Source organism: Scophthalmus maximus, chromosome 13 (genome assembly GCF_022379125.1).
Source record: "Scophthalmus maximus strain ysfricsl-2021 chromosome 13, ASM2237912v1, whole genome shotgun sequence".
NCBI classification, from domain to species: Eukaryota; Metazoa; Chordata; class Actinopteri; order Pleuronectiformes; family Scophthalmidae; genus Scophthalmus; species Scophthalmus maximus.
Genome location: NC_061527.1, coordinates 22,045,909 through 22,064,591, shown reverse-complemented (window position 1 = coordinate 22,064,591; position 18,683 = coordinate 22,045,909). Strand labels below are relative to the sequence as shown.

The following is an 18,683-nucleotide window of genomic DNA, read 5'->3' as shown; positions in this document are numbered from 1 at the left end:
GTGACAAATAGAATAATTTTCTCATAGACTTCTACAGGAACGGACTTCTTTTTTGCGACTAGTGGAGTCGCCCTCTGCTGGTCATTTGAGAGAATAAGAGGTTTCAGGCACTCCCGCATTGGCTTCACTTTCCTGACCTGGTGACCCAAGTTCATTTTTTAACATACAGTCTATGCAGCTAATACAAGACATTCCCAGTCCCCAGAGATCGATGCCTGTACTGACTTCGTTGACTAGCGCCACCACGAGGTTTACATTCACGGTTTAGTGTCAAATCTCTTGACATTTCTAGGAGAGGTTGCTGTGATGTTCCCATCAGCCTTTGCTGTAGTTTGTGTTGAGTTAGGGCTGCTGAGGCCAACGCCACCAAACTTTTACCCAAAGGCAAAAAATAAACGTGTTAAAAAATGAGTAATGCTGAATAATTACAAAGTTATTAAAAATAACGATAAGCATCATGGTGGACAACAGGCCGGACACCACCGCCAGAGTGAGCAGAACCCCCGGGTCGTAGTTTTGACACCAATGAAGGACTTCATCTCCTAAGCCCCTGAGCGCCACGCCACATTCTGAGCTTGGAGCAGGCCCCCTGCTCAAGGTAAAGCGTTTGCTTCAATATGAGCTGCCGCCGAGCAGTTTAACGCTATCTCAAGACAGTTATTTAACACTTTTTTCACCTATTCGCCTGTAACAACAGCAACACTTTCACAGATCACCTTTAAACAAATAGGTCCCCGACCAACTGCCAGTTTAATAGGCCTATCTGTTTTCAAGAGTATCACATTATGTGAAGGAAGGGATAATGTCCTAACACAAATTTAAGACTACTCCTTCTGCAGATTGCATCAGGGTTTTAGAAAGGGAGATGCAGGGCCAACCTTAGCCACCATTGGCATGTAGCACAGTGCATAACTGTACGGGGAAAAAAGGGAGGAATTAGTAATAAAGTAGTGAATAAATGCTTTCTACCCCGCTCATTAAAAGGCAGCTAGGCGACCACACACAAGAAACTCATAGTGATAAAATACTGGAGTTGGTGTCTGTGTCTACCCTCGATTCTAAGTTCCTACTTGACAGTAATAATGGTCCTAGACTTGACTTCAAAGGGATGTTCAAGGTCCTGCAGCCTGTAAGAGTTTACGGTTTTCCCTCTTTTTAAAAAAAAAAAAAAAAAAACCCCAGCTGCAAGTTTGGGTCGGGGTTATTTTTGTCTCTTTCCAGATCGCATCATTTTCTCTGGAAACACCTCGTTACTTTGCCGTCGTCGCTGCAAATCCTCTGAAACCAGTAGACAGTGCCTCGGCAGTGGAACGGCGCACACGGGGCTCCAACGAATAGCCCCTCGGGGCACGGCTGAGAGCAACAGCTAATGAACCCTTTAGTCAGGCCTGTCTGCTTCCTGATCTGACGCCGCGGGTCGCCCCCGCCGACTGTCTTTGTCTTAACTAGCTCACTTACAGACAATGGAGCCACACGGTGTGGGCTCCACCAGCACAGATACTGAGAATCGCTTTTGTGCTTCGGCGTCAGGAGGCAAAAAGTCATGTATAATAAGAGAGTAAACTACACCAGCAATGCATGAGTCTCTGTGTGTGTGTGTGTGTGTGTGTCTGTCAATGCTCTGTGTGCAAGGTGGGCCAGGCTGCAATTTCCTGCCGAGGGGGAGACATGAAAGCGGTGAGATTTTTATTCCGTAGATATCTCTGCACAAATGCACCAAACTGTCTCCACCCTATCATGGGAGAAAAACTCCCACCGCCACCCAAAAAAAAAGAAAAACTGCTCTAAGCTGTTGACTGGATTCGTTGAAATCCCCAAGGGGGGAAAAGTGAGCAGGATGAAAAAAAACAAAAAACAAGAGCACACCGCCTCCCACCAATACTTCCTGGAGACTGGGGCAGTCCTGGATCTGCATGGGTCTCCTCGACAACCGGGCTTTGTCTAGACAGAAACCAGCGCTCCGCTCACCGGATAGGAATTCAGTAAACCCACAGTCCCACATTCTCACACCACCTTTAGCCCAAAGCTCTCACATAGCACGGAACAACCGAGCCCCAGCTCTTATTGTCACAGTGATCCTGCACTTACACTGCAGCACCCCGCCGTTCATAATCTTTTCTTCTTTTTTTTTTTACAGAAATCAATGCATGTTGCTAAACAGGGTTCTTTCTGTGCATGGAAATCAGCTCTTCGACTCCTCTGACCACGTGGGAATGTGAAACAAGCTGCAGCGAATTCCTCTCATTCCACCTCTGACTGCAACACGTTCAACGCGATCCGCGTCCCGCTCGCTTCAACGTCCAGGTTCTGAACCGGTCTCATGGGACGCGAACCGTGTCGTGCGAATGGAATGTCGATTCAAGAGGGCTGACGCGCTTCTTTGACACAGCCGGCTGCTTAAGGATAAACACTAGCAGTTCTTCTTCCGCGGCCTTAACTGACATTTTCACGCCATCCCCTTAAGGTTATTAACACAGAGTTCTCTCACCTTTTCCCCACTTCGCGGCACTCACATGCCTTAGAAGCAGACACACACACACACACACACACACACACACACACACACACACACACACACACAGACACAGACACAGACACACACACACACACACACACACACACACACACACCACAAAGTCATCATTGTACATGCATGCTAAGGTTTTCTTTTTCCCCTCATTTATTGATTCTGTTCCAAGGGTAAGGTTTATACGAAATGATACATGCTGCGGGATGCGGTATTCCTGAGAAATTCTACTAAATTCATATTAGAAGAATTCCTCCTCCACCACTCTTACAACACTGTTGTCCTTGAGATCATTCGGCGCCAGTTCACATAATGTGGAAAAAAGCTGCAGCGCTGATTCAAGGATTTGAGAAAAACTGATGTTGTAAAGTCCATGGTTCCATGTTGCATCCCCTCAACTTTTAGACTGACTAGACACCAAAAATAAAGGCTCTAAAATGTACATTGTTTTCAATCAATCACCATTCAACCAATAATCAGCAGGTTTCTGCTACTGGAACTGAAATCTGGTAGGGCTAGAGCAAATCCTGTAAGCCTATGTGTTTTTATCATCATGTAGAAATATACATCTAATGGTATTGCAACCATCCAGTTCAATGTGTACTATATTAAAGGTTGCAGGTTGCTAAAAATCACAAATTAATGACACTGAAGACATAACCTTAGTGTATGTAATGTAAGTAATGTATCCACAGCCCTGCTTTACACAGACAAACCGCATAACCACCAACCCTATCTAGGCGGCCTGATAACACCACAGGTTTTTAAAAGGTATCAAAATATATTTCGATGTGACTGATAAAACAAACACAAACTCTATTGAGGGCCTGTGATGACTTGTACAGCTTTCCCCTGTAGATAGAGGAGGAATTGTGATATGATTGAAATTCAGCCACTGTGTGAGCCCATACTGCAAAACCGTCGCTTCCGAGTTTGTAAAAATTTACACTTGAACCACCCCTTTTAAATGAGTTTGGTGGTTTGATCAATCATATGCTCACATTCATTAACGCTTCAGGATGAAACCTGAATGGAGAAGAATATAAAATGTCAGATACTTGGATCAAAGCGGGTACTGAACTGGAGCAAATCAGCTATGTCATACGGGGCAACGCATCCCAATTTCATACGAGCAACAATATTCCAATTAATATCACACAATGCACACAAAAAACAGTCAAATGTTGCATGGCAGGTCATCTGAAGCAATGCAAAAGTACGGGTCCTGCACGGGGGCAACAGAGTTTGAGAATTCACAGTTGGAAATTGAAAGCAGCCCTTGTGGAGAGCGTTGTTAAAGGAGGGTGATCTAATCAGCACTGGGAGAAGGTGCTGGTAGGTGATAGGAACTTAGGAAGGCTTCTTCGCTGCTGCCACCTGACTCCTTATCATGATGAACAGAGACAGAGGGAGGGAGAGAGAGAGAGAGAATACGGGGAGGGCTGGGAAGAAAAACACAGCCTTCTGACCTCAGTGACAGGAATGACTCCCCCCCCCCCCCCCCTTTTTCTTCCTTCCTGTGAACTTTGGAGCGCCCCAGAGCTGAGTGAGCACTAAAGTGCACATAATGAGCAACCACGGGGGAGGCAGGGGAGAAGGCCGCGGACGTAATAGCCGCCGGGCCGGACGGCGTGTCCAGATTGTCCTTCTTTTAGGGAGGCTCCACGAGTGGTCTGCTGCTTTTGTCTCACGACGTCTCCCTCTCTCTGGAAGCCGCCTGATTTTTGTCCTGACGCATTAGTAATCTGCCCTTTGGCCCCAGATGTAATGACCAGAGAGTTTCGCGTGCACGGCACTCGCGCGCTGAGAGAGAGATGCGGCGCGTATGCAGCAAACAGGTGTTATTAACCGCGAAGGAATGCCAAACAGTTTCGTATGCTTTTCCCCTGGCTGAATGTAATCATTTTTTTGGATGATGTTTGGGAAATGCATGAATATTCACGTGTGCTGCCTAGGGTAACGTAACTAATTACTTTTCAAATCAACTAATAAGAAAGGAAATATAATTACTTTTTGAAATAGTAAAAAGTAATTATTAATGAATAACCTTCCCAACACCGATGCGAACACACTAAGACAGTGCACGTGTTGAACCTGCTCAACATCAGCACGTCAGCTCTGTCACATCTACAAAGTTTCATTTTCAGGGAAAACTGAAAATGAAAGTTCCCCAAGCAGCGAGAGGGCAAAGACCTTTTCATCTTGTGATAAGGTCGGAGAGAGGAGCCCCCTTCAGGCTCCGCTGACGACGCAGTTCCTTCTCAAAGTTGTGGCTCTGTTGAACTCCGGTTGAACTTCGCCGGGCTTTTTGTTGAAAAAAAGCGAGAGGGGGAGTGCATGGACGTGTGGAAGAGTACGTGTATGAGTTGAGACCAGAGTGCGACACTGTGCTGCAGGAGCCAGGACTGCGTGTCCCCTGTTGCCTTCGCTCGTGCACATGTCGGCACACACAGTAGTTAGCCCGTGCACTGTGTGCAGGATGCTCAGTGGCAGACGGAAGCCGTCATGTGACACAGTCAATATGCCCAAATCAGGACAAATTCATATTAGCGAGGGGCAAATGCATTTGCACAGAAGGAATGTTCAAGGTAAAATACGCACGTATTCCAATTCACATGCACACGTGCATACCAACTACTCCATGGAATCCACTTTCATTTTCCTAATCCATTTCTTGGAAGACTTGAATGTCAACTGCTCTCTCTCTCTCTCTCTCTCTCTCTCTCTGTCTCTCTCTCTCGTCAACACAAAAAGGTTGATAACGCTGCACCGGAATATAAAGCAAGGTCAACAGAACACGTTTGAATACACACCCGAGTCACGCCAGAGTAAATCATTGACATCATTGTGAGTGAGAGTATTTATGCCGTCATGAGGTCACAGAGAGCCAGACAAGTCCCCTCCTTCATTTCTTTTTTAAATTCGATGCAACCGTCAACCTGCCCCTAATCCAGACGAGGGGAACTTCTCAAGGCGAAGCTCCGCATCACCTCAACAGTGACCTACGTGACACGATATTCATACCCCCGTCTTGTGCACGAAGTTCACGTGATGACTGAGCCCCCTCTTTTTTTTTTTTTCAATCGTGCATCTCGGAGTGTTATAATGCCGCATTCATTCAAAGCACCGAGCAGGATCTCACAGGGAAAGTATGCGCCCGGCCAGTTGCAGTGGTTTGTTTCAGAACAGTGTAACTCCAATGGAACGCGGCTGCAATGCCGAGCAGCATACCACCATGCACCCCCCCCCCCCAGTGGACATCAATCAAAGGTGCATTTTTACAGAGCGGCAACAGACCACCGTGTGTATACTCGCAAGGCAATGCAATTGAAAGCAACTTTATTTCTGGACTGGAAAAATATTTCCTTAGCCACCGTCTGGTGGAGGAAAATGTTTTAGGGAAAAAAAAGATCCAACCAGGAAAGAGCAGCCTGTCGGGAAGAATCTCAAGCATGTAACCAGTGGCTGGGCAGATCCTCTGGGCAGGGTGACGTCCCGACTGCTGCTCGGTCTGGCCCTCTTGACTGCCAGACTCTTGTGTTTGTTAACCGGGAGGCCGACATTCCCTGGACGGCTCCCGCAGCAGAGATCAGGGGTGGCTGGAATTCTTGTCTGGCAGACACGTGGCACAGGAGTGCTCCAAAGTGGACACGGCATGCACAACGGACAGATAAAGCAAGCGACGCGGGCTGTTCATTGTCAGGACCCTGCAGTCATGATTAGAGGGTTGTTTTTTTTAAAAGAGAAGCCACGCCGAAGCACTTTCTAATATGGTCGAAGCACAAGCATGGAGAATGACAAATAAGTCATCAGTGAACTGAATCACGTCTACGGCCACCCGGGCAGCTCTGTGAGGGCTTTAAACTTGTATATATATATATATATAACATTTGCTATTTAACGCTGCGTTCGATTATCGCTCGGAACTTGGACCCCGGAAGTCATCATCACTCATTTCGTTTGCACTTTCCGACTTGGAGGTCGTCATTCCGAGTGGGAATGTCTGTAGTTTTGCAGGTATGTTATCATAAAGTGAGATTATTTCAGACCAGAGGGAAAGTCATGGCATCAATTCATCACGAGGGGAGCATGAATGTCAGATACTGTCACGGCTCGGCTGTTGGCCGGAACCTGGGGTACAGGCCAACGGTCAAATCTGCTTAGGAAGTTTCCTGAATCCTGAAATGACCCGGACGTTATTCCGTCCGCAGCCATGATAGGAGCTGTTCTGTTTCTCTTCATTTTAATGAAAGGTGCTTCAATGCTTCATTTCCTATCGCCTTTAGCATAGGGTACACTGGACTTCCCTATGTGAAAGGGAAGGAGATGTAGACGCCCCACAATTCATTGCGGCAGCAATATTTAACTTGACGCGCCATGCACGGACGTAAATGACAAAATCGAAGTAGAAGAAGAAGAAGAGTGACCCAGAAGGGACGCACGTCATCATGTAAGTTACCGTTGCCTATGAAGCATTTATGCCACACGTTGTAAAACACACTGAAAAATGATGGACGGGGCGGCTGCGTTTTTCGTAGTCACCACGGCAGACGCACGTCGATTACATCCGCCGTCGCATAATGACGTCGTTTAGTGAAAGTGGAGTCGGATTCTCTGAGCTCCGCTGTCGGCTTTTCCTATGAGTCCTCCTTTACAAATGTAAGTTTGTGCAAGTTCCATCTAACAAACGTGAAAATCGCGATAGTAGATTCAGAGTTCAACTCCCACAACATTGTCGGACGAATATTCTTTTTTTTATTCCTCGCATTCCTCTTCCTTTCAACACCTGGCACCTTCTTTACCCACAATGCATTTCGACAGCTAACAGTTCAGTGTAAGATTCAGGTGTGTAATGCTGGCTGTCCTCAAGCTAACTCCTTTCCAACACCTTCGATTTTGAACTTCTCGAACTTGTAGTCGAACTGTATCCCACTGGCTCTGCAGCCACGAAAGGTGTTAAAACCACTTCACAGACGCCGTCGTGCTCGCCAAGACCTGTGCACAGACACGGATGGGTAGAGGACCAGACTAACCTGCTGACACGGTCATCCCCGGAGACGCGATGCTATAGCGCGGCTGAAAAAAACAATGCGCGCACGTACCCTTCCCTCGCAATTCACATAGAGAGCCAAAGAAGACGCCACCTGGCAGGCAGTTATGCGAGAATCCTACCCGCGGAAACAGGATCTGCAGTGACCTAGTTGTTGGGTGGGTCGATAATATGTCACAAAGAGGCAGCAGGGGGTTGGGGGGAGGAAGGGTAATTACACATCTGAAACTGCAGTCATAATTCATTCACGCAAAAACAGATTTGTGCAGGCTCGATGTTTTGGACGGCTTCTGTTTTCTTCCCGTGAAGCATCACGTGTGCTGATTAAAAAAACAAACAGAAAACATTAACAGTACTAATCTAATGCATGTGGTTCACACGTGTAAATATGCTGTATATATTTTCAGGTGGAGAAGAAAAGCTTTTCTGTGTCCCTGGGGCGAAAAGCCTGATGAGGCTGTTTGTCCAACTTCAAAGCGAGCATGTGTCTACATTATGGCTGTGCAGATAGGACTGCTAATCACGAGTGGTATCTGCATGCATGCAGGGCACCCATAAGGCCACCCAGTGCACACGGATGCTGAGCTGAATTCCCAGAATTAGAGGTCCATGTACATAAATAACAATACGAGCAAAAATCTCTGGTGCAGGATTCGCCCCCCCCCCCCCCCCCCGCACATCCTGAGCAGAGCAAGAAAACATCCACAGTGCACACGAGGACAAGGTCTTGAATGTATTCAGATCGCACGGGGCTTTCCTCTCTCTTCTGCTTCAGAAAAAAGAAGAAGAAATAATTCAAAGCGTGACATGTGCGGCACCAGAGAAACAAACAGCTTCACGTGCAGACGTGTGAGCTATTTCCATCTGTCTTGACATATGGTTGCAGATGGAATCTGCACCCACGGAAAAGAAAAGAAGAAAAAAAGGCACAAAAGTAAACTGCTCGCTGGTCATGGATGCAAGCCATCAGAAACCGGTGATCAAATGAGTATTAACCGCAATACTTCCTGCACAGGGAAGAGCCACTCCCGCCTCTGCCCATAGCTAACCAAAATGAGTAGGAGTGTGTATGTGTGTGTGTGTGTGTGTGTGTGTGTGTGTGTGTGTGTGTGTGTGTGTGTGTGTGTGTGTGTGAGAATGAGAATGAGGAGGGGTGGAGGTTTTTCAGGAAGCGGACGTAGAGCAACCCAGCAGAGGGAAGGAAGATGCCCATATATGAGCACATGCTTATGAAACAGGACGAAAGACATGCCTGAAAAGGCCTAAGATCCCCCCCCCCCCCCCCCCCCCCCCCCCCCCCCCCCACCCGGGTGCGACAATAATACAGTAAATGTGTGAACATCCTCCTCCACGTACAAACACACACTCACAAGCTCAAGTTGCACCAAGCCCTCCCTTTCCTTCAGCCCCTGACCCCGACACCCTGCTCTCTGGTGTGCTCCGTACACGTCCCACCTGAAAACCTTTGTTGTCATGTAAGGATCGTTACAGTCGGGCATTTAAAACAAATTTAAAAAATGCATGCAGGGATTCAGAGGATCCGTCACTTCCCACAAATGACGATAGTCACTCATTGTGGAGTCGGTCCACTTACGGAAAAACAGGCTCCCGTTTTGTGCCAAATGTGAACAATAGGCCGAGGAAGTTGCAGCCTATTAGCAGCTCACCTGCACGACGGCAAACAAGAGCCTTTGTTTAACACTGGGACAGTGTTTTAGTCTCATACTGTATCCAGTTAGAACTTGTTATATTCAATTAGAACTGATTATGTTTTCATTAGAACTGATTATTTCAATTGGAACTGATGGTCATGCTGTTAAATCTTTATGAAGTTTAACTATTCCACGAAGAACATTTCCCCCCTTTTTCTGGCCTAAAGCTGGTGTAATACAAATTATATTTCCTGTTATTGCCCTTTTGATGATGACAACTAATTGATGCGCTGCAGTGATGATCTGTTGACCTTTAGGCGACACGTGCCACCACACATGAATACCCGTCACACATCTCACTCCCACTAAAATGACAAAAGGCGCCGTTGTACGTGCTTAATTCATATAATCGCTCAAGAAAATAGGCGGCATCCTGATGCACGGTGCTTCATTAGCGTAGACAAAGGAGGGCAAGGGAGGAGGGTGCTGGATAATCTTTTACAGTTATTGATTTGATTATATAGCACAGTGATGGTGTTCTTAAAGCTGCGTTACCATAGATTTATTAATTACAGAGATGATGGACTGCCCTATACTGCCATCAGGTGGAGGAAATCTATTACTACAGAACTAAGGAGCGTTCACTTTTTTTGCCCCTCTGCCAAGGAGGCTATGCTTTCACATGGGGTGAGGCCGAATTGTCAAACTGGCTTAGGAAGTTTCCTAAATCTTGAAGTCACCTGGGAGTATTTGATCAGCAGCCACGATAGGAGCTGTTCAGATTCTCTAAATGCATAGGAAAGGAGCTTCAATGCTTCCTTTCCTATCTCCTTAAGCATAGGGTACACTGGAGCTTCCTATGTGAAAGGAAAGGAGATATAGACGCCCCACAATCCTTTGCGGCTGCGATATTTAAGGTGACGCGCCGTGCACGAATGTAAACGATGCAATCCAAAGTAGAAGTAGAAGAAGTAGGAGAGTATGAATGTGACCCACAAGCGACACACGTCATCATGTAAGTTACCGTTACGTATGAATCATTTACATCTGATGTCACACGGTTGTAAAACACTGAAACGTGCTGGATTGGAGTCGCGGCGTTTTTTGGAGTCCATCACGTCAATGACATCCGCCTTTCCGCCAGTCCTCCTTTACACCTTTCATTGACCTCATGACGTTTTCCACTGAGGTCAAGGAATAGTAGATAGGAATAGTAGATAGGAAGGACAATTAAACCTCACCGATGGATCTGAGCACAAGGGGAGGAAACAGGAAGTTTTTTGTCACGCTCATTCAAATTTTGTGTTTTTTTTGTTTGTTTTTAAGTTTTTACCAAAGTAACGGCCTCACCTGCCCTGCCCCAAGCTCCATAGGTAAGATAATCTCTGTTAGAGGGTGAGTCCACTGACGTATGAGTGTGTTTAAGCGTGTGCAGTGGCTGCCGCCTAACAGAGAAGTTCCCTCTTCCTGCTTCCCTGTGAAAACCAACTGCAAATACCATGTAAACCAAAGACAGTCCATGGACCATTAAAACGTACAGTTTAAAGCCATTTTCAACACATACATTTTCCTAATCATGAAATCATTTAAAAATATGTAACTAAAGTGATGACAATGACTGTTCCCAACTTGCAGCACAGAAGGGGTCACAAGATGAATCTCTGAGAAGAGGATCAACTGGAGAGGAAAGAAGTAAAGCACATATTTCTGCAACACTGAAAGTGTTTTTTCAGACATTTCTCTGATATATATGTATTTATTGTAAATTACTGCCTAAATCAGTTTTTGGAGAACTCAGTCATAGTTCAAATTTGGTCGAACTTGTGCTAATTTGTAAGCCAAGTGGTCCTCCAGCAATTCAATATTGGACTCCCTTGGGGAACTCCTGAGTCAAAATGGCAAAAGAGGCAAAGAGGTTCTAAATCTGAAGTCCCTGGTTGTGGTCAAGCTCAACAATTCATGCGATGATTCAGCACCACATTATCCATAATGCAAACAACAATAATTCGGGTTTTTTTTAAGAACTCTTGCTGCTTCGGAAACCCGAACATCATCCAAACCCTGAGGGGTCCTCACGACAAGTAAACTGCACTCGATGTGTCGCTCTCCAAGCAAAGACACCCTGGGACACACGTAATAAAAAAACAGCAAGTACATTGTTGCTGGGTAAAAAAACCTTTCTGCGCGTCTTCAATTTGCACATTTACTAGCAAAATGCAAACTGTCAACAGCTGCTTTCCTTAGCACTGTGAACTCTGTTTGTATCACCAGAGGGCAGCAGCTGACAAGGCAGCTCATAGAGGGAGACTGGAGATATGAAAGACTTATGGGGACCCGCTCTGATTAATAATGGATGGGACTGGTGTCGGAGCAATGTTTGTAACCGAACCCTTCTCCCAATTACAGCAGAGGCTGGGGGGGATGCAGGAACAGTTGACTCAAGCGGGGGGGGGGGGGGGGGGGGGGAGACACGACCTCAACAGCAAGGACACTGACCTGCGTGGGAAAAGATCTCAAGGAGCGCGGACTGGGGCGTTTCCAGCGTCCGTGACCGGCATGAAATCTGGAAAGAAAAGCAAAAGGAAATGGGTTGAAATTTGGGGGCGTTGTGTTGAAACCAACTGACTGTCGAATGAAAAAGAGGGTTTCGCAATGCCAGGGAGTCCAGTTCTTCAGTGTAAGTGGAGAGGTAGAAACATTAATGCTCCAACTCATTGACTATATTTTCATAAAGGGTTTGACATTCCAGTGAAACCAGTTTGATGGCAAGTGCCTTGGCCTGAGAACTCTCTTGTTTGTCTTCACCCTCTCGAACACAGCACTTGGGGGCGGGGCTTTGTGGTGTGAGCCAGAGAGCAGACGGTCCAGAATACCTTCGGCTCTTTAACTGTTCATTTGCCAGCAGCACTCACATTTCTCCCTCTTGTAAAGGCCTAATCAGTCACATACTGTATTCAAATATGTGAAGGGGAATCTACACAAGGCCCTGCAGGTACATGAGTTATCAATGGATTTTTATAAAGAAGACTTACTTGACCTCAGGGTCAGGGAAATATAAGTGAGGAATGCCTGATATGCCAACTATGAGTGCTCTATGATGTATGTTCTAATACTATGGCTGCAAATAATTATTATTTTCATCAACGATCAATCTGATTAATCCGTTAGTTGTTCGGTCCACAAAATGGTGAAATATGTCGATCATGTTTCCCCAAACTCCAACATGATGTTTTGTTTTGTCCACACACCAAAGATATTTAGTTTACTGTCATAGAGGAGCAAAGAAACCAGAAAATAGTTGTTGTTTTTTTTTCATAAAAACTACTTGAACTGATTAAAATAGTTGTCTATTAATCTAGTGGTCGTTTACTAATCGATTGACTGTTACAGCGCTAAAGGTAACAGTACTGCTGTCACTGCTACCGTTCAAATGGAAAGGTTATCAATTGCATAAAGTTATTGCCTTATGAATTGATTGATTTCTCATCCTGGAAAAGGTTTGTTTGCATCAGGCATGTTGGTGAACAGAGGACAACAGCTTTGTATATTGTGATAAAACACACACACACACAAAATCCACACAAGCAATTTGAATAGAGCTGCAACAGTTAATTGATTAGTAATCGACCACTAAATGAATCGCAAGTAGTTTTCATGGGGTAAAAAAGGCAAAATTCTCTGATTTCAGCTACTTAAATGTAAATATTTTCTAGTTTCTTTTCTCCTCTTTGACAGTAGACTAAATATCTTTGGTGTGTGGACAAGAAAACCCCATCATCTTTGGGAGTGGGGAAACAGACATTTTCCACCATTTTATGACATCTTATGGACCAAACAACTAAGAGAAAATCGAGGCAAAAATCGACAGATTAATGGATTATGAGAACAGTCGTTAGTTGCAGCCCTAAATTAGAATATGACAAAGCAAAACAGCTTCAACAATGATTGATTGGGTCTTTAAAACCAAAGGCTGTGTCAGCAGGTTTGGCTGAGGGTTCAAAGACAGTTTGCTGGACAAGGACAGACAAGAGCAGAAGTCATATGTTTAGGGTAAACAACGGCTTGGATTTGCTTTTGTTCGTGTGTTGAGGGAAACTCTGCCATGTGTGAATTATACTTCTAAATAGGAACAGAGAAAGAGAAAGTCAATAAATAAAGCACACTATCGCAGTGAACCAGGACTAACGGTTGCTGTGTTGTACGGACACGGAGAGGTCTGTTACTGTACTATGCTGAAAAACCAAAGATGTTTTACCTGCATGCGTTCCAGTTGCTAAGCAACCTCTGTCTTCCCGTGTGTAGCCTTGTGGAAACCCACTAGCTCTACCACATAATAGGAGAATATGATATCGCTGTGAAGCTTCGCCCAACGCCCGATCGCAAATGTGTTGTACTGCACATACAGCAACACGTCTGAACACTCACCAGCTGAGGAAGTCATCGAGGCAATAACACGGACACGGGCGGCATCGGCCCTTTCTCTCCAGCTTCCTCAGCAGGTGACATCCTGCGGTCGTGCACGGATTTTGTGCAATCCAACTTTATTCGTGTGCACATGACAAAACCAAGTGCAGCATCTTTACGTTTCCACACAACACACTATAACGCTTGGCACAGACATACAGTTTGGATTCGGAGATGCACATGGGAGTGTGCTCGCTTCCCGATTTAAAACAAATATGAGAATTTTGAGCTATCGCCGTTTTAACCTTGGTTTCCTAATATCTCGGTGGAAAGAAGAAGTGGAAGAAAAAAATATTCTGAGACACACACACACACACATGCACACAGAGAGAATCATTTTAAATATTTGATATTGACTTTCTGTGTTATTTTAGTAGTCACCTCTGTTCAATGGGTCTGTTTTAACTATAATACATAATGCACATAATACACATCAGAGCTTCCTAACCCGGAGGAAGCAGCCGACTGCAGGGAGGCCACGAAGAGGGGATAATTCAATTTAATGACAATGGCTCTATCAGGAGACTCGTTCCCGCCGATGCTGTGCATGATGCACCGCAGAGACCTGCAGTCGGTTTGTGTAATTGTGTCAGTCGACCTGCACGTCGTGTGCTACTTGTCTATAAATATCCCGCCGCGGAAATATGACAAGTGCCCCAATGTCAGTGGGTCATACACATGCAGGGTGACAATGACCAGTGACCCGCCTGCCGTCACACAGGCCTGCGTGTCACCTCTTGGAGGGGGCGATGACTCGGGACGCCCCCGGCGGTGGGACAGGAAGAGCAACGGTGAGGCCGCATTTATAGTTGACATGGCCCAGGGGTTCTACTGGAGGTCAACCACTCTCAAACAATCGTCCTGAACAAAATATGTAGTAAATATACACGCGTGTTGTTGAATACCAAATGTGGTTTATACCTGTCACCTCTCTTTACAGAGCTGCTTTGAAATCAAGAATACATGATGACAGTAAGGACAGAGGGGGAACCAGTGAGTGTGCATGTACACTGCTGACCCCGTAACATACGGCAGATGGGGACAGCAACTTCATTTATGCAGCAGCCAGGTTGCCAAGGCAACATCCAGCTATTTGACATCAGCATCCCATTAGAGCCTTAGCTTTTTGTACCCCCCAAAAAATCTCTCCCACAAGCCAAATCCACTCAGAGATAGTGTGGTAAGAGCCAGTCCAAACAACGGACGTATAGTAAAACTGCATACTGCGTTTGGAAACAGAACACAGGATGAGGACGATCACAAAGTCCTACTCTATGTACGTGTATCTACATTTACATCACACTAGCGTCAACCAGAGGTTTTTTTTTTGAGTAGCCACTTATACAAACAAACAGAACATGAAATCTGTACCGACGTTATTGTAGCCTGATGCAGATTTCTGATCGTTGTTAAATAACTCAGGAGACAAGTCATCCTCAAATAAAGAAGGCAGCATAAGCTTCTCCTTTCAATGCAAGACAGCATTGAACTTATCAAAATAAATACAATTGTTACTTCCAAATGTCGATGTATTTCAGTCTGTAGCAGATGAATTACAGCTAAAATAATATTTTTTTAGTCAATTATATTAATAATTTGATTGTTTTTAGAAAATAGAAAATAAATAAATTTGCCTAACCGTAAAAAAACATAATCACAAGTTCCCAGGTGACAACCTTTAGCTTCTCATTTTGTCTGACCAATTGTATAAAAGCCAAAATAACTTAATAAGTTAAACGATCAATAATCAACGACTAAATGAATCGCCAACTATTTTGATAATCGATTAATCAAGTCAAAATTCTCCGATTTCAGCTTCTTAAATATGAATATTTTCTGGTTTATTTGCTCCTCTGTGCTAGTAAATTAAATATATTTTGTGCGTGGACAAAACAGCACAGGTTTTGCCATTTTATGACATTTTATGGACCAAACAACTAATCGATTAATTGAGAAATTAGTATGTAAATTATCAATTGAATTGAAGCGAGCCCACAGTGAAGGCCTTCATCACTTGTTGACGAGCAGTTGATGCTTTGTGGGCCGATGTGTGACACGTGCACTCACACTCATGGTGGGAGTGTACTGGTGTACCTCGTCACTGTGCAGCGCTCCAGCGAGGAACCGACTGCAGCATCTCCGCCGCGTCGACTGGACGCAGCCTCTGAAGGTCTTCGTGACCAGGGCAGTGACGCACGGGCGTCAGCCCCAGAGGCTGAGCGTGGAATTTGAGTCGAGGGACAGAGGGGGGCAAGGGTAGGTGGGGTGAGAGGGGGAGCGGGGCAACGCTCTCACAAGATTAAACCATGCAAAGGTCTGCACCGGTGACTGTGGCGTAACCAGGCAACATGGTCCAAACCCACGTCAGCACCAAAAAAAAAGCCAGACAGGTTGAGCAACAAAAACATTTTGATTCCTTTCTTTTTCTGGCCTGTTACACATTCCTGATTCACACTTCTAATACACGCCACACAGAGTTTGAAACATGCTCACGTATCAATATATTATTATTCTGTACATATTCACTCCACAATGTTTATCCTGCGAGTTTAATTATTTATTGCTTTTTTTTTTACTGATGTTTGCATTATTACTATCCCCTTTGCTGCTGTAACAAAGTCAATTTCCCCGTTGTGGGACTAATAAAGGATTATCTTATTGTATCGTATCGTATCTTATTCTGAGGAAGAAATCTGAGAAAAACTTTTCTCTTGCTGCCGAAAGTGAACCTGTGCAAGTTTTCAACAGTATAACATCAGTTTGTGCAGCAGCAAAAAAAATCTGTGTGACTGTGATAGACCATGCGCTCCCAAACCGTGGAACCCATTGGATGAATGAAAATAAGAGTAAGACAGCTCGCAATGCGGGGAGGCTACTGAACCTGAATAACACCAGGTACGTCAGCAGCCCATCACACAGCTTGTCAAATGTGACAACAAATATGTATTTGCTGCTGTCTCTATTAATAAGGCAAAATCTGTGGGAAAAGCTAGTAGTCTGGTGATAATTCACACCATAGGCCCTGGGACTACATTTTATAGTCTCAAAGTCTCAACTTTAGAAAAAAGAATACAATCTAAGGATAATTGATATTGAAAATCGTCTTCATCCCTGTTTCACTGGCAGACATGAACATAATGAAGCCTTTATCAAAGTTATCACAAACACTGGCTTTTTCCACAGAGCAATGGATGGACTGGTTTCAAAAGGATACCCGGTCGCATACATTGATCAGGCCACAACGTTAAAACTGGTTACTGACCTTTTTCACAGTACTGATGTCTCTCTCAAAACAGGCCCAGGTTGTACACACACAAAAAACCCAGCTATTAATGCAGTTGTTCCGACAATGACACTCGAGAGGCACACAGGTCATATTAGTTTCCCATATCAGACAGAAGCACAGGACTTATACTTATAATACCCCGGACAGAGGAAGGGCCGAAGACTGAAACAACCACGAACTAACCCTGAGTGCCCTCTGACCCTCCGATGTAGCATGTAGCCAACTTCAACTTGGCTTCAGAAGATGTCTGAGACACTTATTCTCTGATTTTCCACGACTTTCAGGCTTTCCATGGAAAATAATTGAATTCATCATTAAATCAGGATCTAATTGTACATCTGAACCCTTAGGCTATATAGCACGGTGGCCCTGAAGTGCAAACTAGTGTTCGACTGATTTATCGGTCGGATGTTTGCGTTTTTTACGTGTATCGGCTCTTCTCCCCCATACCTCGTCTCCCTCGACCCAGGGAGGCGAGCCACGGCCTTGGCCAAAACCCCACTTTGACTAAGACCTCGGATCAGAAGAGACAACCGCTGAAATTAATTCTATTTAACTATTTAAATTGAGGGAGCAAAAGTAGTATCGGCTCCAAATATCGGCTCAAGAAAATCGGCAGTCCGTATCGGTCATCAGCTAAGGCTGATCGGTATCGGCATTGGCCCTAAAAAAATCAGTATCGGTCGATCCCTAGTGCAAACCACAACAGCAACTCACACAACACGACAGCAACTCACTCAACGCGACAGCAACTCACTCAACGCGACAGCAACTCACTCAACGCGACAGCAACTCACTCAACGCGACAGCAATTCACACAACGCGACAGCAACTCACTCAACGCAACAGCAACTCACTCAACGCGACAGCAATTCACACAACACGACAGCAAATCACCACAAAACAACAGCAACTCACACAACACGACAGCAACTCACTCAACCCGACAGCAATTCACACAACACGACAGCAACTCACTCAACCCGACAGCAATTCACACAACACGACAGCAAATCACCACAAAACAACAGCAACTCACACAACACGACAGCATTCGTGAGACTGAAACTGAAAGGGTCGGTACGTATCGGAGACTGATCCTCTTCTTGAGTCACTCACAATGTTTACGTTAACATTTGGACTTTCGGTAGTGAAGGGAAAGGTACTGTGTGAAGAGAAACATATAGAGATAGGAGCTACAATATGTATTACCCTCACTGCGTTATCACTCCGTTATGTCCGTGATCGTCACGCCATAACACCGGCCTGGTACGTCTAGCAAGACAGTGGTTCCCGACCGCGGTGAAGTTGGTTTCAAGTTGGATCACCGCGGTGACGTACTGAGCTGATGTTATGGCGAGTTCTGCTTCTATCGAGCCAAAACAACCCAAAATATGAGCTGGTAAAACCATAGATCTCCAGAAATAAAGTTACAGTGTGGCTGCAATATTCGGCAGAGGCTACTAACGTCACCGCGCATTATCATAACAGAATGATAACGCAGTGAGGGTAATACATATTGTAGCTCCTATCTCTATATGGTTCTCTTTACACAGTACCTTTCCCCTTCACTACCGATGGAGAAACTGCGAACATTAACTTAAGCATTGTAAATGACAGACCAGAGGATCAGTGTCCAATACGAACCTACCCTTTCCATTTCAGTCTCAACAAAGCTGTCGTGTTGTGTGAGTTGCTGTTGTG

The 18,683-nt window shown here is 45.1% G+C and overlaps 1 protein-coding gene across 4 annotated transcripts in view; it reads right to left on the bottom strand.

The window, feature by feature from the left end:
• Positions 1-18,683, bottom strand: part of gng12b (guanine nucleotide binding protein (G protein), gamma 12b) — a 29,170-nt gene that overhangs the window by 9,641 nt on the left and 846 nt on the right. Inside the window, exons 1-2 of one of the 4 annotated variants that reach the window (XM_035647007.2) lie at positions 13,655-13,713; positions 11,726-11,792 (exon numbers count right to left, since the gene is read on the bottom strand). The exons of 1 other annotated variant lie outside the window; for it this stretch is intronic. The gene's annotated coding sequence lies outside the window, so the exon portion shown is untranslated. 2 more of the 4 variants (XM_035647006.2, XM_035647005.2) reach the window with 2 other exon arrangements.